A 25,627-nucleotide genomic window follows, 5' to 3' on the forward strand; every position below is an offset into this window, starting at 1 on the left:
TTCAATAAAATTAATTTAAAAAATTGAACAGCATGCTAAATATTTTGAAATTTAATATGGTGCAAAGCAAAGTCAGATACAAACACTGGAATACAATGTGGTAATTTTGATTTAAATATTTTGTTTGCTTAGGGGCACAAGTAGCCATAATTCGGCCGTATTTCCAGTTCCATGCTCTGGGATCATTTCTGTTGGAATCTTTGAGAGGAGGTCATAGTAATGTGTTCTGCATGTAAGTCATGCACCTAGGCCCTTATAATATTTCTCCAGTATATAAATGTAAAATATTTTAAAGCTACATCTTTAAATTTCCCTAAATTACTCACAGATAACTGGCCACTTATTTATACCAGAGTTTGGCTGATTTTACCTTTTAGAGTGTAAAATTTATTGCAATCTTTGTTAGAAGAGGAGGGATATATAATGAATATACTTGGTACTATTAAGAACTCAACGTGAATGGTTATAGTTTATTCTTACAATAAACATGTGAAGGTGAGTTATAAATGATGTAGGATAGTAATATACCCCTGAAAAGAAACATAAGAATTGAACAATTCTCAAATCATCTCTGAATACCAAGAATGCTTTATTAAATGAAACAAGAGTTATATATTTCTGAATAGCAGAAAAGTAGGCAACTTGAAAAAAAGACAGGCCCAAATTTACTTGGGAAGAGATAGAATATAATAGAATTTAGCTTAGACTTAGGTGGTCTTTCTCTGCAATGTTCAACCCCTTTATCTGGAGTTAAATTTCCTCTTCTTTTTTTTAGGAAGAACAAAGCACATTATGTTTTGATGTGTTTTTAGGTAAGTATGAGTTGTTTGGTTGTTTTTAGGTTGGTGTGAGTTAGGGGAGGATCTCTAGCTCAAATATTAAAGGGCTGTTATCTTGGTGTAGGCTACCAATTTTATTTTGGGTAAAGGATGTTGAGTCCACCAGTTTTATAAAAGGTAGAAGTTCAGGCCTTTCTGTTAACCATTTGATGGGTTGGCATTCTGCCTGAGATAAGAGAAGTTGAAACCCTCTATGCATTAATGTCTGCTACTTCTTTTAATATGACAAATGTATACAACCAGAGACCATTTTATATTATTTTCACTATTATTTTATGAATTAGAAAAGTGAGTATCAGATAATTAAAATAAATGTTCTAAGACCACAGTCAAAAAAATGCAAAAGGTAGGACTCAGTTTTTTTCTTACTTTGGAATATTTGTCCTAAAAATCTAACTACTTCCTTCTTATGATATCAAATACAAATAATGCTTCTTTATCAAGCTTTCAAGCAATGATCTTTAAAAAATAGAATAGACATGTGATTTTAATGATTTAACTACTTTCCTTTATGAAAACACTGGGGTGTATAAATTATCCTTGGGGTTTCTTTCAGGTTTTGTGATAGTAGAGATAAACGAAAAACTAATTTTCATACAATGAAGAAATTTGCACACTGTTATTAGATGAAAAGATCTTACAGTGTCTTGTTATAGATTTCTGTGAAAAGGAGGACTGATTTTATCAATCTGTGATGACTTTGTGGAAATAGTCATTGCTTAATATAGAATAAGATAGATTTCTCCTAAACTTTTTTCATCTATATGAACGTAAGAGCCACTCTTTATTATTTTTTTCCTGCAAGAGATATACTTGATGAAAATTAAAATCAAAAACACATTTGTGTAGATTTTTTCCAATTTTCTTTACACCAATAGTACTTCTAATTTACTTATGATGCATGAAACATTTTAAGAAAATTAAACTCTAAAGACTATAAAAGTCTAGCATTTCTATACTATCCCAAGATAGCTGTGAATTCCTTGGACAGATTTTATTTATGTTTTGTGAACAGCTTGTTGAGAGATAACAAAATTAATAGTGGTTGCAAAATGAATGACTGCATTTTCTCATTAATTAACAATGATAATGATTAAGACTATACTCATTATGAATCCAAGAGTTACACAATTCTAATTTTTCTATATTTTGGGAAAAGAGTAGAAATTATGAAATAGCAGGGAAAAGAATGTCTAGTCCTAATAGTATACAGAAAGAGAAAAATGAAACCACCACTCCAGGAAGAGAAACCTTGTACTATTCTATTATTTATGTTTTGAATGGTCATGAGATACACAATTATAAAGTTGTTCATTATTGAGTCTCAGTCATACAATGTTCCAACACACATCCCTTCACCAGTGCACATATCCCACCACCAATGTTCCCAGCCTCTCTCCCACCCATCTTCCTCCACCCCTCCCCCATAGTCTGCCTCTGTGACTGACACTTCTCTCTCTTCCTTTCTCTTTCTCTCTCTCTTTCTCTCTCTCTTTTATTATCTTTTGGCACTGTGGCTGTCTGACTTTAAAACATTGGTGTTTGGGGTGGTAGAATTACCACATGGAGAAGCAGTAACCTCTCTCAGTTTTTAGCAATGATACCAAACTAGAAAAGAACTCCCTATGTCTTCTGCAGAATTAACAATTCTGCTTTCTTATTCACAATGACAGTAGTAACCCACAAGGAAAGTATTAACGTTACTCCTTTTATCTCCACACTAGAAATTCTTCCCTAATAAGCACCACAAGAAAACAACCAGCCCAGTTCCAGGTTGTCCTTAAAGAGTTAGAAGAGGGATAAAACCAAATTTTAGGTAAAAGAAATTTTATAGAAATGCCACATGCAACCAAGCCCTTCAACCAACTATTCAGCCTGCCCATTACAAAAGAATAAAAATTACATTCCATGTCAACTTATGACATATCTCTTCTCTCATGCTACTGTTTTTATTCCTTTGAAACATCTATTCTTCTGTCAATGACTCAAGTGTGTTCAGACATGAGTGAAACATTCCTAATATTTTTTGTTTGTTTGCTTCACCCAAAGAACTTTTTCTTATGACAATGGAATGAAGCAATAGTACATTTGGTAAACTGTTTGGACCAAGTCTTACCTATGTTGGAGAATTTTCTATTTTGCTACCTGTATAACACAAACCTTCATTTTTATCTACATTAAAAATAAAAAAAATCAAAATGTTTTTGATAAGTACAATTGATAAATACAACCTGTCGTGTCTTGGAAAAGTTTACTGTTCATGTTTGCTGTTTGTTTGGGACCATATCTTAGGACTTATTCAAAGCTCTCATCTCAGCTCGGGTATCATTCCTGATGGGACTTGGGCAACATATGGAGCCCAGGATTGATCATGGGTTGTCCACGTGCAAGGCAAGGGCAGTACCTACTGTAATATGAATTTGGCCTCATACTATCTAAAATGGGCTAGAGCAATAGCACAGTAGGTAGGGCATTTGCCTTGCACAAAGCTGACCCGGCTGACCTGAGTTCAATTACTGTGCCCCTCTCATAGAGCCCAGCAAGCAACCGAGAGTATTCAACCCACATGGCAAAGCCTGGAAAGCTACACGTGACATATTCAATATGCCAAACACAGTCACAACAAGTATCACAATTTTCTTTGGTTTTATAAGGGGGGAAAGTTTATACTAACTCATGAATATAACTTTAAGGAAATGGAATAACCAGTTCCTTCATTTTATCTAGAAAACTAGTCACATAAAAAATGGGGAGAAAGAATATATACATCTTTATCAACCAGTACATAGAGTAAACAATTACTCTTTTCATAATCCTTTAAATTTGTGGAAAAAATAACTAGATAATTGCATTGCTTTTAAGGTAACTTCTTCCATCCTATTTATCCATTTCTTATAGGACTAGATTATTTCTATTCCCAAATATGAAGTTGATAAAATTAATTTTTCATTTTCAAAAGTGAAAAATAAATGAAAAAAAGGAGAAAGATAAGTACTCTGTCACTTCACTAGTACCTCATGTGGTAGAAACAAGCAAAGACGAAGCAAATAAAAGATCAACTTTTAATTAGTCTCATTAGTCTCATGCAACAACTGGAATGGGAAGGAATGGGAGTGAAGATAGACGGTCCGCAACTACAGCACATCCGCTTCGCTGATGACATCATTCTAATAACACCAGACATCAGCCAAGCAGCACAAATGCTGGCCGACTCCGACCATAACTGTGGAAAGGTCTGACTACGGCTGAATCTAACAAAGACAATGTTCATGAGAAACAGTCTCCTTCCTGACATTCCTTTTGCTCTCAACAGAGTAAACATCTTTGAATGCAACAGTTATGTGTACCTAGGTCGAGAACTCAACATGATGAATGACCTGGCATCTGAATTGCTCAGGAAGAAGAGAGAGGCTTGGAACACCTTCAAGAGCGTCGAAGAAATAGGTAGGAGGACAAAGAACCTACGGCTCCGGGCACATCTCTTCGATTCCACTGTTTTTCCTGCATTAACATACTCCTCAGATTCCTGGGCCCTACAAAAAGAGGATGAGAACCCTATTTGGGTCTCCCAAAGCAGAATACAAAGAGCTATGCTTAGAGTATCATGCTTCACTCAAGTGAGAGAAGGAATCCGGAGTTCTGAACTCTGTGGACAATTGATTGAAAATCAGGGACGCTGTCTCATTTGCCAAGGTGTCGAAAAACAGATGGGCTGGACACGTATTGCAATTTAGAGACCACCACTGAACTAGAGTGGTTACCAACTAGATTCCACAGGATGTCAAAAGATCGCATGGCTGCCCACCTATCAGATGGTCAGACTTCTTTGTCAAGACCCTGAACAATTGGTTTGAGTCTCCTAGTGTTCCTGGAGAGAGCAGACGTCATTGTGCTACACTAGCACTCAACAGGGACGAATGGAGACGTTACTGGCTTCCACTCAAGCTAATCGTTGAGTAACAGGATGTCAAGTGATCAAGTGATTTTGGTTTTAGATTATATCCAGTTGAGCTGGGATATAATCCCAGCTCAATATGTGGAATTGTCTCATGGCGTTGCTGTTGGGGGTTGGGGAATGTGAGAGGGTGGGAAAAGAGAGAGTGGTGTTGAACCAGGGTCTCCTGAATGCAGTGCAGTGCCTCAACCATTTGAGCAATCTAAATTCCAAAGCAAACTTATAGGCAAGAAAGAAAAAATATTTTTTCTTGGCCTTTTTGTTTTGTTTTGTTTTCAGTAGCAAAGCTAATATCTATGGCCCTATCTTTGTATGACTATCTTCCCTTTGTAGCTCTGTGTTTTCATTGAAGTTCTTCTCGCTTTGATTATCCATTCCTCTCTTAATTGGTTTTGGATTGAGGGCCTGCTTTATATTATATAAATAGGGACTCTGCACCAGGCTGTGGGGCATGTAAGAGCCCTCCCCACCCCAAAGGACCCAGCCCCGGAAGCCGACCTCTGCTGCCCAACCACTGCCATGCTTTCCGGACACATTATAAGACACTTCTTTTATGCCTCTCAGAGATTTTGGCAAACTACGGAGAGTATCCTGCCTGCATGGGCAGAGACTGGCAAGCTTCCCGTGGCGTACACAATATGCCAAATACAGTAATGACAATAGGTCTCATTCCCCTGACCCTGAAAGAGCCTCCGATCGTTAAGAAAAGATGAGTAAGAAGAGGCTGCTAAAACCTCAAGGCTGAAAGGAATAGAGACATTACTGACGCCCGCTCGAGTAATTCAACAACCCACGGGATGACAGTGAAACAGTAAATTAAGTTCAGTCATCACACATTTTAAAAAAAAGGTCACATTTTAGTATATTGGTGTTAAAGAATCCTACATTTATTTTTTGTGGAATATACCCATAGCAGTGAAATAATAAGAGAACATGGAAAAAGAAACGAGATATGTAATAAACAGTTGAGGGATTTCATGTGCTGAAAGCATGAATCGAAGTTTTGGAGTATTAGCTGGGAAGTCTAGCATATATTTTTAGCATATTAAGTGAAAAACTAATTTCAGCAGGAGTGGTATATAGCTTTTCATTTACTTTGATAAAAAAAATTAAAAAAGCATAATGGTTAAAGTTACCAGAGACAGATGTTTATAATGATAATCTTGGTCATTCATTAAATTATGCCAGCATCAAGAACAAAGCAAAAACTATGAAGAACTTTTTAGGAAAATTTATAGTGAAGTTATTATTTCATGCTATTGCATAATTTAAATATTAATGTTCTCTTTACAGATACAACAGCTGTTTAATATGAGAGCACATATTCTATGTGTACTCTACATAAATAATGTTAATGCATGTATAACAGCTAATTTCCAAGAGATTAAAATAATTGTGGTTGACTAATTCTCTCTAGGTCCCATATGCATGTTTTTTATGTATGTGATGAAATTAAAGAACTCTCTTTACTTTCATTGACTATAAAAATAATAAATAAATCCTCAGATTTTATACTATAAACAAAAAGATATACTATTCTCACAAGTGGATATTCACCTGTATGCACATGTGTATTTTTAACATAAGTGTAGATAACAGACAAAGAATTAAAACTTACATATTTTTAAATTGGAAATTTAATAAATACTAAAGTGTAAGTTATAGAAGACATTTGAATAAAGTATTTTATTTTGCCAATTTTCAAATATCTTGACCCTAGTTTTCTTTAATTTATTGGACTGCTCATATTTCTATTGTTGTTGTTTAGCTACAACTGGTGGTCTTCAGGATGTGCTCTTAGCTCTACAACTCAGAGCTGAGAGTGGTGCTTTGGGATCCACGAAGGATTTGAAGCAGTCTGGGTCCTGTGAAAGGCAAATAGCACAGTACTATTTTTCTGGTTCCTAGACTGCTCATTTAAAACATTCCTAAAGATTGCTCCTTAATTTAATAAAAATTGCAATATAGAGGTCATCCTAAGGTTTATTAAATAGGTAAAAATAGTAATATAATTTGCTTTCATAGAGATATGAATAAAATGGAAATCAAGAATAAATGTACCTTAATTAGCAGGTGTCTTGCTACTGTATTAAAAAGTACCTTCATGTTTCTCATGATAATGCACAATGGTTACTTAATTCAGTAATCAGTAGATGTAAGACATTATGGGAAAGGTTAATACAACATTCTACTAAGTCCAGAGTTTTAGCACATTAATTCATGTGACTGTTTTTGAGAGCAAAATGTCAAATTAGTCCCATAAGTAAACAGGGAGTTTCCTTAAGCCTCCAAAAACAGTGAAATGAAACGACATAATGCATCATTGTTTTCCCTGAGTTATATGCAATGAAATAAGCAGAAAAACAATGAGGACCCAGGAAAATATGCATTTATATTATCCAGTATATTTCTGAAATACTCTACTAGAAAATCTCAGAATTGAAGAAGCAGAAAATATTCACCCATCATTTTCTTGTACTCTCTACATAAAGCTGTTTTGAAGGAGGCATTGCTCAGTTAATAGTTTCTATAGATGCAATTTAACCAGTTTCCCAGGGAGCATAGTTGCTTAGGAAACTCAAATATATTAGAACCCAGAGGCTGTGACTAGACTACCTGCTGGTGTGCACAGCTTCTCGCTGCCATTTTTTCCCCACTTCTCTCTCTCCTGGCTGTGTTCTCATATGGCAGAAGTACACAATCAGAAAGCCAATGTGGGACTTGGCTCGGGGTAGGATAATATAATTGCCCGTGGCTTGGCCATAAAGACCACCTTTGGTTGCTAAGTTGTTTTTAAGGGTAGATTAGAATATATTTTCCTACCTGAGAAACACTTTTGATTGACCAGCAGGATAATTTCTGTGGATTTACAGCAATCATATTCTCTGGAAACCTTGGCATATCAAGAAATGGTAATTGATTTTCGTGAAATCCATTTTCATAAATTTTCCTAATTACAAAGAATTAAGAACAGAGATATACTAGACACATTCTAATCCTTAGTCACCCACCAAAGGCAATGGTCCTTTTCTTCTTGAATTTTATATAATGATATCGAAAAATAATGTGTTATGACACTGGGGATTTTTAATCAATGAATAATTTGGGTGCTGTTTTAATTATTTTATGTGCCAAACAAAGGGTTTATGATACTAAGTTTTATATTGGTCTTCGTTCTTCTTTTATTTTTATCTCTCTTTATATCTGACCTACCAAAATGGTTTTTGCAATACTATTTGGAATTTGACCAGTCATTTTCAGGCAGGCATAATCCTCTAAAAATGTGAAATGATCATGGCAATGTGGTCACACGTGCTGCAAATGTTGACTCGTAGTCCCAGCACACCAGGCCACCACATTTCACAGCTGTTCACTAGACATGAGGAACTAAGCAACAGAACTCATGTCTGTGGAGTGGTAACCCCTAGATGACACAGCATTATAAAAAGAGGCAAAAAATAAACTTTGCAATTAACCGACAGCAATCCCTGAGGTATGAGGCTCAGCACTCTCCCTGCCTTCTGCGTTCTGTCTGAAGATTTAAGAGACAGAGCATTACAGTATTTGTTCTCAATAATATTCTTTTTTAGTAGGTTACAACAAAGTGACTAATATTTTAAGCAGACTGATACAATTTGAATATTTATTCACAGTCATGTTATTCAAAGAGAGGGTAGGGAAGAAAGAAGAGTCATCCAAAACCAAATTCAAGCTACTGAAGATTTAAAATGAGCTCGGGTTATTCTACAAATCATTTACCTTTCATTAAGCTCTGCACTCATGATAGCTAATGGAACTATACCTAGATTCTGTTGTGAGGGGGTAGTTGAAAGAAGTAAACTGTTATGCATAAACCCCATTCGTAGCATTACTGCAAGCCACAGAGCAAAAAAATATATATACATATATGTTTTTGTGTACATGCATATATGTATATGTATTAAATACATATACCTATGCATGCATTTCTATATGATACATAAATAAATATATACATTTTATATATATATATATATTTTAAGCACCTCTCACGGAGGCAAACTGGTGGCAGTAAATGCGTGTGGAGCAGGGACTGGGGGTCGGGGATTGGGTAGGTTTTGGTGAAAAGAAGTGGACACAGATGAAGGAATTGGTGTTAAAACATTGTACCAGTGAAATCCAACCATGAGTAACTTTGTAATTCACAGTGACTAAATACAACATTTTTTAATGAAGTATGGATCTCCTTTTCAATTTTGTTTCAAGACTTTCCTGGGCATAAAAGAGATAAGCACTAAATATTTAATTTCTAAATAAGTTTAGGTGATTGATCTATAAAGGATCTAATTTGGGTAAATTTCCATTACCAACTAGTTACCTAACTTTAGGTAAAGGTAAAGGTCCTCCCGTTGATCGTCGATTTGCTCGAGCGGGCCCAGTAACGTCTCCATTGGAGACTTTGTTGTTACTGTGTCTGGCATATCGAATACTCTCGGTAGCTTGCCGGGCTCTCCGAGAGGGGCGGAGGAATCGAACTCGGGTCGGCCATGTTGGCCGCTTGTAAGGCGAACGCCCTACCCGCTGTGCTAAATTCTTTTTTTTTTTTTTTTTGCTTTTTGGGTCACACTCAGCTATGCACAGGGGTTACTCCAGGCTTTGCACTCAGGAGTTGCTCCTGGCAGTGCTCAGGAGATCATATGGGATGCTGGGAATAGAACCTGGGTTGGCCGTGTGCAAGGCAAACGCCCTACCCGCTGTGCTATCTCTCCAGCCCCTCTAACTTTAAATTCTTATATCACTTTTACTCCTCCCTTCGGTTCCATCTTGGACAAGTAAAAGCATACTTATGTAGGAGACCTGTTGAATGCTGTGTTGCTCTTCCTGGAGCAAAGAGAAACAGCAGTAGATATTCTCCCCTAGCAACTCAGCAATGCAAGCAAAGATTCTGATTCTCTGGTTTTTAGGTTTTCTTCTCTTTCTCTCTCTTTCCTTCCCTAGTTCTCCTTCCTTCCTTCCTTCCTTCCTTCCTTCCTTCCTTCCTTCCTTCCTTCCTTCCTTCTTCTCCATGTTCATTAAACTTGGTGTTTAATTAAAATAGGTAGTATGTAGACACAGATACAAATGCAAATAATAATCCTTGTTAAACTCACCTTCCATCTCTCATTCTCAAACAAATATCAGGATCTCTACTTCTTGAAGAACATTAGATACATCTAGGGAGAATCTAGTTTTCCGAACTGATATTCCACCATGAGCATTCTTAGTTTCTATGTCAATTTCACCATATAGTTGGAGGAAACTCTTGTAATATAACAAAACCATTTCGGGAGGGGGTAATTTTTTTATTCGTTCATCATTTTTAGTTCCTTTGCTTTAAAAAATTCTCAGGGCTTGGACATATATCTCAAGCCCGTATTCTTGGGCTTTGCCAAATGTAAGCTATGGTTTCAGTACATACTACCTAATAACTCCCTGAGCATAAGGTATAGTATCTGTGCAAAATAAATAATATCATATTGAAGGGTTAATAAAGATGAAAAGAAGAAAAGCATCCAATTATGTTTATATGTAAACAATATTTGTATCAAAGTCAAATTAAATAGACTCTTGGTATGTGAACACTTTCAAGTTAATACTTGAATTTTCATTTATTATTTTATTTCAAGTTTCTCAGTTTTTTTCAAGACCTTAGATTGTCTTTTAAAAGCCATTTTACTTGCTCCAATGGCCATTTCAATGGTATTTCCCAACTCAATAACAAAAAAAAAAAAAGAATTAAAAACAAAGTGACAGTATCTAAAGAGGCATTTTGTCTCTAAAGAAGATATAAATAAGAGAAAAGGTGATGGAAACAGAAGCTTAGTGTAATTATTAGAGAAATTAAAATAAAAACCACAATGACATATATTGCATAATTGTTAGAATGTTTAGTATCAAAAATATAAAATCAAGTATTGAAGAATATTTGATGAAAAGAGAGTATAAATTGATGCAGCTAGTACGGGCAGAGTCTCCTGCCCCTGCATCTGGCTGTCCTCGCCGGGGGCCCTTGGAGAGGGGCAGGTTGAGTTTCCCTCCCTGCCCTGAGCAGATCCCGGGCAGAGCCCCGAAGACCTCCAGAACCAGCCACAACCATGCTGAGATCACTCTCCATATATATGAAGGTTCCGGCAGAGGAACAACGGCATGCGGGTCCCAGGGCTGAGATCTCCAAGCCTACTGGGATTAGAGCTGAGCATCCTCCACCTAGATCCTCCATCTTTCAGTAGGAGGGGGTCAGACTCACCAACTGCCCCCCGACCCGTGCCGTGTAATCCCATCAATGGCCAAGACCCAGAGACTATAAAACCCAGCTCCCAGAAGCAAATGCGGCTGTGCGACATCTTATTATCTCATTCTTGCTTTGACAACCTGGCAGGCTACCTAGTGTAGCCTGCCCACACGGAAGAGTCTGGCAAACTCCCCGTGGCGTACCCAATATGCCAAATTCCAGTAACAATGGTGGGTCTCATTCTCTAAACCTGAAAGAGCCTTGAATGTGGCACTTTTTATAATCTCAGGGTTAGGACGAAGGAGACGTTACTGGTGCCTGCTCGAGGCAATTAACGAACAACAGGATGAAAGTGATCGTGACTACAGGGAGCAATAGTTTTCTTTAAAAAAATGAATGTTTATGTACTTCTATGAGATCCAGTAGTTAAACTTTTAGGTAATTATATGAACAAAAAGCCTCAGTATAAGAAAATATGTCACGTTTAATTAAACATAATTTCTGTACCATATTTTCTTTCAAAGTCCTCTTGTATATGCATTTTCTCTCCTTACTTACTTCTTGAAATTTCATTGACAAATGTTTGATGGCTTGTTTATTCAGTTTATTTAGAACACTGCTTTTGTGCCTCATTCTTAGCATCCTTTTTATTAGTTCCCATATCTAAATTTTCAATACTTCTTTCTTTATCCACATATGATTTTATTCTTAGAATCCAATGTTTTGCAATTTATCATTTATATTTACTTCTTCCTGCCAAATATAGTAAGTCAAGACTATCTTCTTCAGTGTACAGTTCTTCACATCTGTGCAACTGTCTAAAAAATTGTAAAGATAGCAGGCATCAGATATTACCGCTATAAATGAATAAAAAATTAATTGAATTATTGAAGATATGTTTATGAGCAACAGTCATGATATAGTTGAGAGTTTTCTTAAGTTAGGTCAGGAAACCTAACAGCATAACTTTTCCATGGCAAAACACATAGAAAACAATCTTTGAGCTGCTGATTTCAATAATAAATATGCAACTTTTAAGTAAATATTTTATTATACATGACATTTTACAATCTTTCTTGATTACTCTAACATTTATAATTGCCTTGTATATTGATGTTATAATAAGAGAAAATCTGATATAATTAAGCATATTTTCTATTTGAAACAATGTGCGATCAATTCATACGTAAATCTTATGGAAAGTCAAATAGGTGCCCACAAAAAGGAACAATCACTCAGAGTGCAGTCAAGTCCAGTGGAATCTTTCCCCATCTAAATATTAACCAGTGAAATGAAACATCAACAGCAGTTGACTTGGTTTCAGGAAAAACACTCTGGGGAACTACAAATGCAACGTAGCCCTGAGCTCGTCCTCGGTCATTGGCGGGAATCTTGTAGGCAACCCTGCCGTTGACTTTATGGATTGTAGTAGTAAAGGAACAGAGACGAACTTCCTCCGAATTGGTGATGAGCTGGGGTCCCGACTCTTCCCATTTATCAGGTACAAACAAATCATTTTCTGTGTAAATCATTAGATCAAATTTCCAGAAGAGGAAGAAATGTAACCATGGCCGTGATCTGCTGATGATGGAGCAGATTTCATCCTGGAGAGCTTTCTGACACTTCTCTCGAAGTGCGGTACCATCTTTTGAAGTCTTGTCACACTCAATATCAAACTGCCACCTTCCAGACTCTGCTCCAGGATGTTTCCACTCGGGAAACCCCCCACCCTAAGGGACCCAGCCCTGGCAGCCGACCTCCACTACCCGACTGATGCCGTGCTCCAGGCCACTTTCCAGACAGCAGGACACATCATAAGACACTTCTTACCCATTTTCCTTAATTACCACACCATATGTGATGGGGTTCAGACATTAGGCAACAAATCATAGAGAAATATATATATATATGTATATATATACATATATATATATATCTTGGAGAGCCTGGCAAGCTACTGAGAGAATCCTGTCTGCACTGGCAGAGCCTGGCAAGCTACCCGTGGCATATTCAATATGTCAAAAACAGTAACAATAACAGATCTCATTCCCCTGACCCTGAAAGAGCCTTCAATCATTGGGAAAGACGAGTAAGGAGAGGCTGCTAAAATCTCAGGTCTGGGAGTAATAGAGACATTACTGGCACCTGCTCAAGTAAATCAACGAACAATGGAATGGCAGTGATACAGTGATTTTATATTTAATTGTGTATAAAAAGGTAAAGGGTAAAAGCTCTCCCGTTGTTCATCGATTTGCTCGAGCGGGCCCAGTAACGTCTCCATTGGAGACTTTGTTGTTACTGTGTCTGGCATATCGAATACATCACGGGGAGCTTACCAGGCTCTGCCCTGCGGGCGAGATACTCTCGGTAGCTTGCCGGGCTCTCCGAGAGGGGCGGAGGAATCAAACTCGGGTGGGCCATGTTGGCTGTGTGCAAGGCAAATGCCCTACTGCTGTGCTATTGCTCCAGCCCTTATTATGCCTTTTTATTGTTCATAATTTTTCAATTATAGTACAATCAATGAATTCATCTTCATATGTATCCCTTTACTTAATTTCAACACTCATTTTTTGTCAAGAGTATCTGTATCTGTATTTCAAACCACAATGCCCAAAAGGAGAGAGTGAGTGAGTGAGTGAGTGAGTGAGAGATAGAGAGAGGAGTGTGTATGAGAGAGAGAGACAGAAGTTCTTGCCATAGAGGCAAGCAGGGAGGAAGGAGAGGTGAAACTGGGGACAATTGTGCCATGAACTGTCACTGGTGAAAGGATTGGTGTTGGAACATTATATGATTGAAACCCAGTCATGAACAAATGTCAATGTATCTTATCAGGGAAAAAAAGAAAAATTATATGAAAATGATTAAAATTTAAAGCCTCTTGTATAGATTGGGTGAGCTCAGTCCCCAACAGAGTTTAGGACATGAACTTAAATGTCATTTGAGAAAACACGCCTAAGATAGAACATTCAGAGCAAATGGATAGATGCAATATAAATATGCATTATCTATTTTCTTACTTTAGGCCACAGATGTTTCTAGAAAGCAAACAAAATGTCTTAGAGAATTATGTACTCAAAGTATCTACCAATCAACTCTTAGCAATTGATCAAAAAATTCTGCTTTAGACTATAATTTTCTGCTGTCCATGATGAGAGTGGATCCACCTTCTATCCTGACTGAAATTATAGGAGAAGACTAGATGATGTATAACTGAGACATTAAGAACAGAGGATAAAAATTTCACTTTGAGCTCAATTGGTATTATTCATGAAATGCACTCTGTTACCATCTTTGCAAAGTCTGTATGGATGACTTAACTACAACAAAAATAAGAAGACTGATATAAAACTATGAGTGATATTTATAACCCCCATTTTCTTCATTAATTATAGATATGGTATTTCATCACATGATCCTGGTTGATTTCCTGATGGAATAAATAAGTCTTTCATACCCAAGACATTTAAGATCCCTGACACCAAATATAATTGTTGCAATAGTCATTTCATCATAGTACCAGTCCAGAAGCACTACAAGAGAATTTTGTGGACTTTCCTCCATATTGCCATAATTATTCCTCATTCCCCATTATGTATTCAGTTAACTAACTCTAGAAAAAATATATTCTCTAGAAAAAATATCTCACCCACACAGCAAAGCCTGGCAAGCTACCCTTGACATATTCAATATGCCAAACATAGTAACAAGTCTCACTATGGAGACGTTACTGGGCCCACTCGAGCAAATCGATGAACAATGGGAGGACAGTGACAGTGACAGTGACAGAAAAAATATTAACCATCTTTTCTCCTAGGGGAAAAAATCTAATAAAATAGTGGCTAAAATCCCAGAGGAAGGAAGCATAAATAAATACCTCTGATGTGATTTAGTAGTGGTAGTGACCAAGGCAAATTCTTCTTAATTCCTTCACTGTGAGTTTTAGTTATTGGGTGTAAGATCCCATACTGAAAACAAAAAATATGTTTTATCCATCATATAAGAAAACATTTTCAACCTGATACATATCTCCACCCAAAAAATGATGCTTTAATTGAATATTTTCAACAGAGTTTAAAATATCTAGTGAAATATTGAACATTGAATCCTTAACAAACAGCCCATTATTCTATATATCCTGTTAATTCTATGTAATATAATAAAGAGTATAATCAATGGACATCATAGTTATATGCTCAATGCCACACTACCATCTTTAATAATGGATTCTGTAGACTACTGTGATGTCCTATATTCTATATTCTCAATGTTGTTATCAAAAATTATGAAGAAGAAGTGAGTAGAGTAGATGTCTCTGATAAATTCACTTTGCTATGAGATGATTGGACAGACATTCTTTTAATGTTCTGCCATTTTATGGAATTAATATATTCTATTTTATGAATTATTCAGATTTAAAGTATAAATATAATTTATAGTGATCTTTCTCAGAAGTCCAAACCATTGAATGCATACAGATCCGCCATGCCCCCCATGGTATTTATGAATCTTCCATAAACCACATGTTCAAAAGCATGCATGACTAATACTCACTGATTTGCTTATTCTATCTATGTATTTTATGCATGTGTTGTTTAAGTTGTATAAATTTTAGGAGACATTGATTTGGAAAGAATAAAAAAGTTGTCTGAACAAATTGGAATCTTTTTTTGAGTTGCCATATTCTAAAACTTTAATCTCACTCTTCTTAGCTACTTATCAACTTTAGAACAGTAATCATTTTCGAGAAAACTTTAATCCTTCCTCACTCAAGAATTCCATCAGATCAATGTGATTGAGTAAGCATGCTTCTCTCAGTTTTCAACAGTGAGGATTCCTTCCATCACTGCCATTCCTTGTCAGGAGTAGAATTGTAAGCCCCATTAACTCCTAACAATGCATGTCTTTTATGCAACATTCTTTGGAAACTGTCTTTGTAGGTGTAATCAAGTTAAGATGTGGTCATATGAGAGATAGCAGATCAAGTGGGCACTTACCTTACATTGTGTCTGACCTAGGTTCATCCCTGGCAGCCTATATGTTCTGCCAAACACTGCCTGGAGTAATTACTGAGTGAAGATCCAGTAGTAACCCCTAAGAATTGCCAGGCTTGGCTCAAAAACCAAAACTAAACAAAAAATATAATCACAATGGAATATTATGCAGGAGTAAGGAAGGACAAAATTATGTAACTTATTGCAACATGGATGCAACTTGAGGGCATCATGCTGACTAAAGTGTGTTAGAAGGAAAGAGATCAATATAAAATTATCACTTTCATATGGGGGATTTAGGGGACACAGTGAGAAAGCAGCAAGGGCAATGAAGTGAGATAATTGGTCCATTGTACTGAGTTGGGGGAGGAGGGATGAAAGGGAAGCTCCCTTGGGACTTGGGTGAAGGAAAGTGGGCAATCTTGTAGAAGGTGTGTTCTTGGAGAGGTGTATGCATATAGTCATCATTGACAGTACTATAATCAATACTATCTCAATAAAGATTTAAAATGACAGAATATAAACCTAAAACCTAGCTACAACTCGATTTCAGGACTGTGAGAAACAATTTTGTTTATTTTAAATAACTGTGTCTACGATATATTGTCATGGGAATCCAAGTACATAAATAATTATATTTATTTGTTTATTATTTAAATATTATACTCTTTATTTTGTTTATTTTATCCTGAAATACATTTACATTTTCACTTGGTGTCAATTTGTGAAGCCAAGCAACCTCTGAAATGAGCCTCTGTCAGCCATGAGGCCAGAGAAGGTACGCTGAGAAAAAAAAAAAAATTTAGTTTAGGAGAGATCCTCCAGGCCCTAATCCCTACTATCTTTGAGTGTTAGCTTCTTGGATTGGAAGCTGGCCTCACATACTGGGGGAAAAGGCAGCTGAGATAGAGAAGGGTCCACCAAGTAAATGATGCCTCGAGGGCTCACTCAGGATGGGAGATGTGTGCTGAAAGTAGACAATGGACTGGACATGAAGGCCATTGAGTACCCATATTGCAAACCATAAAACTCAAAAGGAGAGAGAAAAAGGGAAAGTGTCTGCCACAGAGGCAGAGGGGGATGAGAACAGTATGGAACCACTGGAAAAAGTTTTTTTTTTTTTTATCCAAGATGCTAAATTTTACGGAAAAAAAAAAGGTTCTATGAATAAAAATGATGATTTCATTCTTTTTCTATAGCAGCATTCAAGTATAAAGTAAGCAGATTTAGAAAATCTTCATTCTCCGGGGTTACTGGGTATCCAAGATGGTTTCTTTTACTTGTCACTGTAATTCTGCAAAGATGTTTGTGTGTAGGTTAATCAAATTAGAATCTTCACTAAATTTTCTATCTCACCATTAATTGCTGGTAACAACTCTACCAAATGTTGCCAAGAGATGGAGGAGAATCAACTGAGCTACGATTTAGTCTTTAATCTAAGTCTGAGCTTCAAAGCAGGCTTTCCTTGAGCTCATGGATATTGAGAGTAGTCTGTGCTATTTATAAATAAGAGGCTTCACTCACACCCAGAAAATCCCTCTAGCTATAAGATTTGAGTATGCTTGCATCTCCAACTTTGCATCTCTGGATAAAAAATATAATTTAATTAGAAAATTAATAATGATATTTAACAGCAATAATTCAAACTTCTCAGTTTAGGTATGTAAATGTCTAAAGTAGCCTAAAGTATGTCATTTTTTTATCCAGAAAAAAATGTATATTGGGTATAAGGTCTCTCAAGTTTCTCTGATTGTGACTTTTACTGTCTCAAGAGTTTTAGCTTAAATTCTGTATCTAGAAGTAAAACTCCGAAAAAATTCCCTCAACAATAATTAAGTTAAAAGCCTTACAAAAATTCCATTTAACTGTTATTTCTTGTGTTGTTCTATAATGCTCTGTGACACAGTCCAAACTCCTAACCATACATAGTAGGTCATTTGGTGAGAAATTATGTCAATATAGGTATATACAAAGTTCAATTTTACCACTAATTTAGAGTTTTGTGGGAAATATTCCCAAAGAACAAACATATTTACTATACTGCAAATTTGAGGATAATTAGAAAAAAAAATCTCTCCACAAGTTTTTCTTCCGTAAAATTATACACAGAAACATACAAAATTTCACTCAGTGCTTATTCCTGTAAAATACAGTAAGACAAATGCAAGGAAAAAGTGTCTTTTTAATAAGAATCCCTTGTTTGCTTCTAGAGTATGTGGGCTGCAGTTTGAGCAAGGTGTGATATTTCTGAAGTTTAAAAATAATGTTGAAATAATTTCATGAGGCAACCTTGGGTTTAAAAAAGTCTAAAGTCCTTTAAGTTAGTAATATATTAAACTTAAACATCTAATTTCTTTCTGAGAGTTTCTTGAATAATTTCTTATGTAACTGGATTTTGGGTTACTATCCAATGTTTATCTCTCTCTTGTGTGGTGAAAAGAAGAGAATAAAGTTCTTTTTATTCCATTGTCTCTTCTTCTACCTTAATATTTTTCATTTCTTTTCATCTCTCTCTCATTAACTCCTTTGAAACACTCACTTTTGGCTATCCCATTGAGCTTTATAAGAAAACCTTTAGAGCGCACATAAAAATAAAACCCAACTCAGCCCATTTTCTGCATTTCTTTCTTTCTTATAATTACCTTTTTCTTATAAATTAAAAGGTAGAATATGTCTAGATGAATAGTATAGGATGTAAGGCAACCAACTTAAAAATTCCTTAGCTGTTCTGCATATGGTCCCCAAAATATTGCCAAGGGTCACTTCTAATCAAAGACTGAGGAATGGCCTCTGAACAAGCACTGGTTCTGGTCCAAACCCCTCACCCCAACACTTAAAACTTTAGTTCATCTTTATTCCAGAGATATGATGCAAAATATAGTAGTGATTTTTAATTTTAATTTTTAAGTGACAATAAACATGCTTTATTTGGCATAATTTGACTTTGCTGGGTGAAATCCAAATGTTCCACGTGAATCAATACCACTGAAATTTTCCTAACATTACACTAAGGGTATTTAAAAAATATTGAGGCCATTTATTCATCCACATGCAGGAGTACATTATTCAAGTATGTAACTAGACATGTGCACTATTTAATTAAATTATAATAAGCATGATTATAAAATAACTTCTAAACTTTCATTCCTTGGTATACATATCTTGTAATTCAGTGTCTAATTGACCTGTGGATATGATACACTATTATTCCTATACTAAGTTTAATAATTCATTGCTTTTGAATTATACGGGAAAAAAATCTCCTACGTGAAATTGGCATAGACAACATAAGTATAGCATTATATATAGACACATGATGAAATACACTTAGCTATAAGAAAGACAAAGTCATGCTGTTCAGTGAAACTTGGATCCAGCTGGAGGGTATCTTAAGCAAATGAAGTCAGAGGAAAAACAACATGTTTTCCTGACTTCACTTTTTAAGAGTATAAGAGAAACATAACAAAGGAAATACAATATTCAATGATGACAACTCCTTGGACTCATATCATACAACTGAGATTACAAGTCTGTGAGGGCTGGGGATAAAGTACAAGGAAGAGTTGGGCTAGAACAGACATAAGGGCACCGATGAAGTTCTTGTGCACTTTGGTGGTTGGTTAAGGTAACACTATTATCATCATGTTTGAATAAAAACTTATTTTTTAAAAAATATGTAATTTGTTAAAAGTTTCAAATTTCTTTAAAAAGAGTGAAACAGAAATATACTTCCCTTGTTATCTTGAACACAGTTTCATCACTTCCTCAGCTTCAAGAAGTTTGTTCCTTAACAATAATAATGCTAGAAATACATATCTGAGCTTCAGATGAGACCTCATTATGGGCACTATTTCATAAACTTTGAAAAGAAACAGAGAATTATGAAATATTTTGACAGTATTCCTAATATAGAAGAACAATTTAAGGCATTTTTTGAGATAAAATGTTGGCATTTTGCTACACAACAATAGAAAAATAATCTACTGAAGCAGTGTTATGTATCACTGTGTACAAGTTCAGTTTCAAGTGACTCTATGTGCTCAACATTGTACCCCAATGAATTTCCACTAGAAAGAACAATTGTTAAAATATTGGTGAGAACAATTATAATCAATAGAATGCCCTAGATTTTTCTTATCTTTCATTTTGTATTTCTTAAAAAAATAAACAGTGAAATTTACAAACACTAAATTAAGAAATTAATAATTAGTACAGGGGGCATGAGAACTAGCATAAGCAAATAAGGTGCTTGGTTTGTTTGCAGCCAAATTGGGTTTGATCCCCAGCATCACCTATTCCCCCCGACCCCTACTCTAGCCCCAACAGAAGTAATCCTTGAGCTCAAATAAAAGAATAAACCTGAGAGTAGCTAGGTGTGACCCACTCTTTTTCACCTATAATTTTTAGAAGAATTTTAAGGACCTTTGTTACCTTATGAGAAGCAACTGAGCGAGTGTGTGGTTTGCTGACTAGAAAGAGTATAAAAGTGCTTTAGTAATGATTATTCTGGACTAGAATTGAAACAGAAAATAGACTTACAGTAACTGTACTGCAAACCATCATGACAAAAGGGGTGGGGGAGAAAGAGAGAGAGAGAGACAGAGAGAGAGCAGGAAAGAGAGAGAGACAGAGATAGAGAGACTGAAAAGAGAAGAAAGTGTCTGCCATAGAGACAGACTGGCTGGGGCTGAGGGGTGGAATGAGGGAAATTATGGACATTGATGATGACAAGTGCACACTGGTGAAGGGATGGATGTTGGAATACTCTATGGCTGAAACTCGATCATGAATAACTATGTGACTGTTTATCTCATGGTGATTTAATAAAATAAGATTTAAAATAATAAAAAATAGAGTACAGAAGGGTTGTCTGGCAGATAGAACATTCTCATATATGTGTTGAGGTCCACACACTTACCATGCCAGTTTAATGAATTGCATTACTTATAAGAAATTACATACATTTGTTTTGCAAAGGGCTGCCGATATAAAGTCTGTACTTCAAAAGATTTTAAAAATCTCATAGAGAAGAACAGATATAAATTTCACAATATCTTTCAAGTTCTAATGAACCACTTGCATATTACGGTTATATTCTGGTGAGACTGAAAAAAATAAAAAAACTTAGAGAAAACATAACAACTGAATGCAGTTTTAAATGCTGTGATCTTCCCAGGAAAAAAAAATAAGTGGTAGGGGGCTTGGGGGGGGGGGTGGGAGCAGCAAGCATTTGGGAAGAAGAAATAAAATTCTGCTTTTGGAACTGTAAATGTATGGAACTTGTTCACAGAACGTAATTTGACACGCATGTGGGAAGTAAAGATTAAACTAAGTTTTATGCAATTTTTACATTTTTTATTGTTCAGTATTGTTTTTTAAATCTCAATTTCAGTTTCACATTGAATAAATAATATGTATTTCTACATATTAATCTAAAACTTTAGAATCATGGTATCATATCACATGCTGGAATATGCTTCTGTCAAACCACAATTGAGAATTTAATTAGATATATACAAATGTATTTTTACGTTTGTTGATTCTCAACTCCATGACTGTTGACTAAAATTTTTATTGTATATATCATTTATTGGGCTGGAGTGATAGCACAGCGGTAAGGCGTTTGCCTTGTGCGCAGCCAGCCCAGCCAACTCGAGTTCGATTCTTCTGCCCCTCTCGGAGAGCCCAGCAAGCTACTGAGAGTATCTTGCCCTCATGGCAAAGCCTGGCAAGCTGCCCATGGCATATTCAATATGCCAAACACAGTAACAACAAAGTCTCACAATGGAGACGTTACTGGGCCCACTCGAGAAAATCGATGAACAACTGGAGGACAGTGACATATCATTTATCATAGTTTTATTCGATGTTTAGAATTATTTCTCAGATGATATTCTTGAATCCTACTGAAACAATGTAAATCCTAGATACTAAGGACAAAGACATGATTTAGTTTCAAAAGGACATGAGTATGTAGTGTGTGGGAATGAAGACAATGGGTAGAAAGATGGATCAAAATTTGTCAGAAAAAAGATGCCTCAGCTAACAGTAAATTTCAAAAATGAAACATAATATTGTGGTATGATGTGATTAAATAAACTATATTAGAAAGGGTGTCTTGAGCATGTTTTTCTAAAATGAAAGCAACAAAACTTTGTGAACAAGTATAGCAGTAATTTTCCAAACCATCAACTCTATGGTATAGGATTATCTGTCCAAGGCACATAGATCTCTTACATATTAATCACAGTTTTCATGGAAAGAGTTATAAAAATCACCACTCAGTACACCGAGTTAATTCCTTTCTAATACAATGAAAAATTGCATAATGTTTTCTATTGATATATTATTTTAAAAGGCTCTGTAACATAGCTATGATAATAAGCAACTTTAATAGGTAGAACAAATGTATGTAATCCATTTCCTACTATATTCATTTTTTCAATAACAAATAAACTATGCATGAAAGGAAATGTAGCCATCAAATTTTTCAAAATTATCATTTAGTGATCCTTAAAATTAAAATGTTTTATATGGAGGAAGTGCCATTTTTATACACACATTAATTTCATAAAATAATTTTATGTATTTTTTCTATATATTTTATTTTCCTGTTTTATTTCTTAAAGAAACACATAAGGTAAAACCCCTCACACAAAAAATGTTAATCATTTTACTGTGGGAAAATCCTGAGGAATATACATTTTGTGGCAATTGAGAGAACACAGGTAGTGGCAATTGAGAAGAACACAGGTGAGGTTATTTTTGTGCTCACTTAGAGAAATACAAATCTTTCGAAATTTTTCACTTATCATTTCTTATATTGTACCTATTTTGTGTATATAATAAACTTGAAAACTAGTCATTTCACTTGAAACTATTTGTGATACATGGAAACCCAGAGGACAGATTCATGCTGACAGAGTATTTTCAATACAATGCCTTGTAACTTCCTGTGTTTAGTATACTGTCTTATTTGGAATCAGATATACAGCTAATAACATACTTTTCTCAACATTCGAGCAGGTTTTTCTTTATGATGTGTTTATTTAATTATTTTTATAGGACTAATGAATAAATGTTTCCCAATTTTGGATTGGTTAAAGTAAACATTGATTTAAAATTATAATTTATCTACTCACAGAATAATATTGATTTCACAGTTCATTAATTCAAATGATGAACAACAATAAAAAATAAGTACTGCAAAATATAACCATGTGGTCACATGGAAGAGAAAGTAATAATTTTGTTCTTTATTCAAAGGAATTAAATGGTCAAGTTTACTTTAAATCAAAGGTAAATTCAGTACAGAAAATGATTAACTTTAATTAAGATACTATGCACCATTATAAAAACTACTTCAAGAATGAAATTGTAGAGGTAATTTATGGGGAAGATTTAATTCTGATATAATTTGAGATTTTCATTTTGCTAAAGGGAATAAAGTCTTCTTCTGCCAATGAATTATATAAAATTTTTAGTTTTTCTCCTGTGTTATTTTGTTTCTTATAGGTGCAAAAATGTAGATGGCATTTGAACTATATGTGGTATTTTGCAGTAATAGTAGCACTACATATTTTTTCAGTGTTAAATATTTATTTTCCTACTTTCCCCTTAATAAAAACAAGCATTTTATTTTTCAAACTGAACAATATTAATATGAGGATGTATCATATTTTTCAAACTCTAGTTTTTTTATAAAATATAAACTATTGTGACTTCAAAGTATATCAAATATATAGTGAAAATATATTATAAATGTCATAATTAAGTAGAGAAACGGAAATTAGGTAATTTCTAAATTCTATTATTTTTCCATTATTTAATTCTTTATTTGAAATTGAAATTGAAATTGAAAGAGGAATTGAAAGAGCTATGCTTGGAATATCACGTTTCACTCAAATGAGAGAAAGAATCCAGAGTTCCGACCTCTGTCGACGATCAAGAATCAGGGATGCTGTCTCGTTTGCCAAGGTGTCAAAAATCAGTTGGGCTGGTCACGTAATAAGATTTAGAGACAACCGCTGAACTAGAACTGTTACAGAATGGATTCCACAGGATGTCAAAAGACCTCGTGGCCTCCCACCTACCAGATGGTCAGACTTCTTCATCAAGATCATGAACGATCGGTTTGAAGCTCTTCGTGTTACTGGAGCAAACAGACGCCATTGGGTTACACTAGCACAACAGGGACAAATGGAGACGTTACTGGTGCCCGCTGGAGCAAATAGATGATTAACGGGAAGTCAAGTGATCAAGTGATTATCTGTTTGTTTAACTATGCCCGTGGCCACTGCACCATTGGCGACGAGATGATTGACTTGGTCTTGTACCGAATTCGGAAACTGGCTGACCGGTGCACTGGGCTTCAGGGCTTCTTGGTGTTCCACAGCTTTGGTGGGGGAACCAGTTCTGAGTTCACCTCCCTGCTGATGGAACATCTCTTCGTTTACTATGGCAAGAAGTCCAAGCTGGATTTCTCCATTTACCCAGCCACCCAGGTGTCCACTGCTGTGATTGAGCCCTACAACTTCATCCTCACTACCCACAATACCCTGGAGCACTTTGACTATGCCTTCATGGAGGGCAATGAGGCCATCTATGACATCTGTTGTAGAAACCTTGATATTGAGTGCCTAACCTACACTAACCTGAACCACCTTATTAGCCAGATTGCGTCCTCCATCACTTCTTCCCTTGATTTGATAGGGCCCTGAATGTCGATCTTACTGAATTTCAGACTAACTTGGTGCCCTAAACCGAATCCACTTCCCTCTGGCCACATATTCCCCTGTCATCTCTTCTGAGAAAGCCTATCATGAACAGCTTTCTCTTGCAGATATCACCAATGCATGCTTTGAACCGGCCAACCAGATGGTGAAATGTGACCCTCGCCATGGTAAATACATGGCTTGCTGCCTGTAGTACCATGGTGATGTGGTTCACAAAGATGTCAATGCTGCTATTGCCACCATCAAGATGGAGTGTAGCATCCAGTTTGTGGATTGGTGTCTCACTGACTTCAAAGTTGGTATTAATTACCAGCCTCCCACTGTGGTTCCTGGTGAGGACCTGACCAAATGCATGCTAAGCAACACCACAGCCATTGCTGAGGCCTGGGCCCGCCTGAAACAAAAGTTTGATCTGATGTATGCTAAGCATGCCTTTGTTCATTGGTACGTGGGTGAGAGCATGGAAGAGGGAGAGTTCTCTGAGGCACTGGAGGACATGACCTCCCTGGCGAAGCATCATGAAGAGGTCAGAGCAGATAGCACAGATGGAAAGGATAAGGGTGAAGAATATTAATCTATTTGTTGCAATTTTACACTCCCATTTCTTGGAATTGTTTTATTATTGACTGGTGATTATAACCTTTTCATAAAAGTGTGGTTTTAAGTGTTCTAAGTAAAAAAAAAAGTCACACAGCAAAGCCTGGCAAGTTATTCGTGATGTATTCAATATGCCTAGCACCATAACAACAAGTCTCATAATGAAGACATTACTTGGGCCTGCTAGAGCAAATCAATGAACAACGGAAAAGCAGTGCTATACAGTGCTATAAGTTTAAGTATTTCCAGTGGTATTGATG

At 35.8% G+C, this 25,627-nt stretch overlaps 1 pseudogene; it reads left to right on the forward strand.

Moving 5' to 3' along the window:
* Positions 1 to 459: 459 nt before the first annotated feature.
* LOC130018071 (tubulin alpha-8 chain-like) lies at positions 460 to 25,344 on the forward strand (annotated as a pseudogene).
* Positions 25,345 to 25,627: the final 283 nt, after the last annotated feature.

This window comes from Sorex fumeus, unplaced genomic scaffold (genome assembly GCF_029834395.1).
Source record: "Sorex fumeus unplaced genomic scaffold, SorFum_2.1 ptg000008l, whole genome shotgun sequence".
Taxonomy (NCBI): Eukaryota; Metazoa; Chordata; class Mammalia; order Eulipotyphla; family Soricidae; genus Sorex; species Sorex fumeus.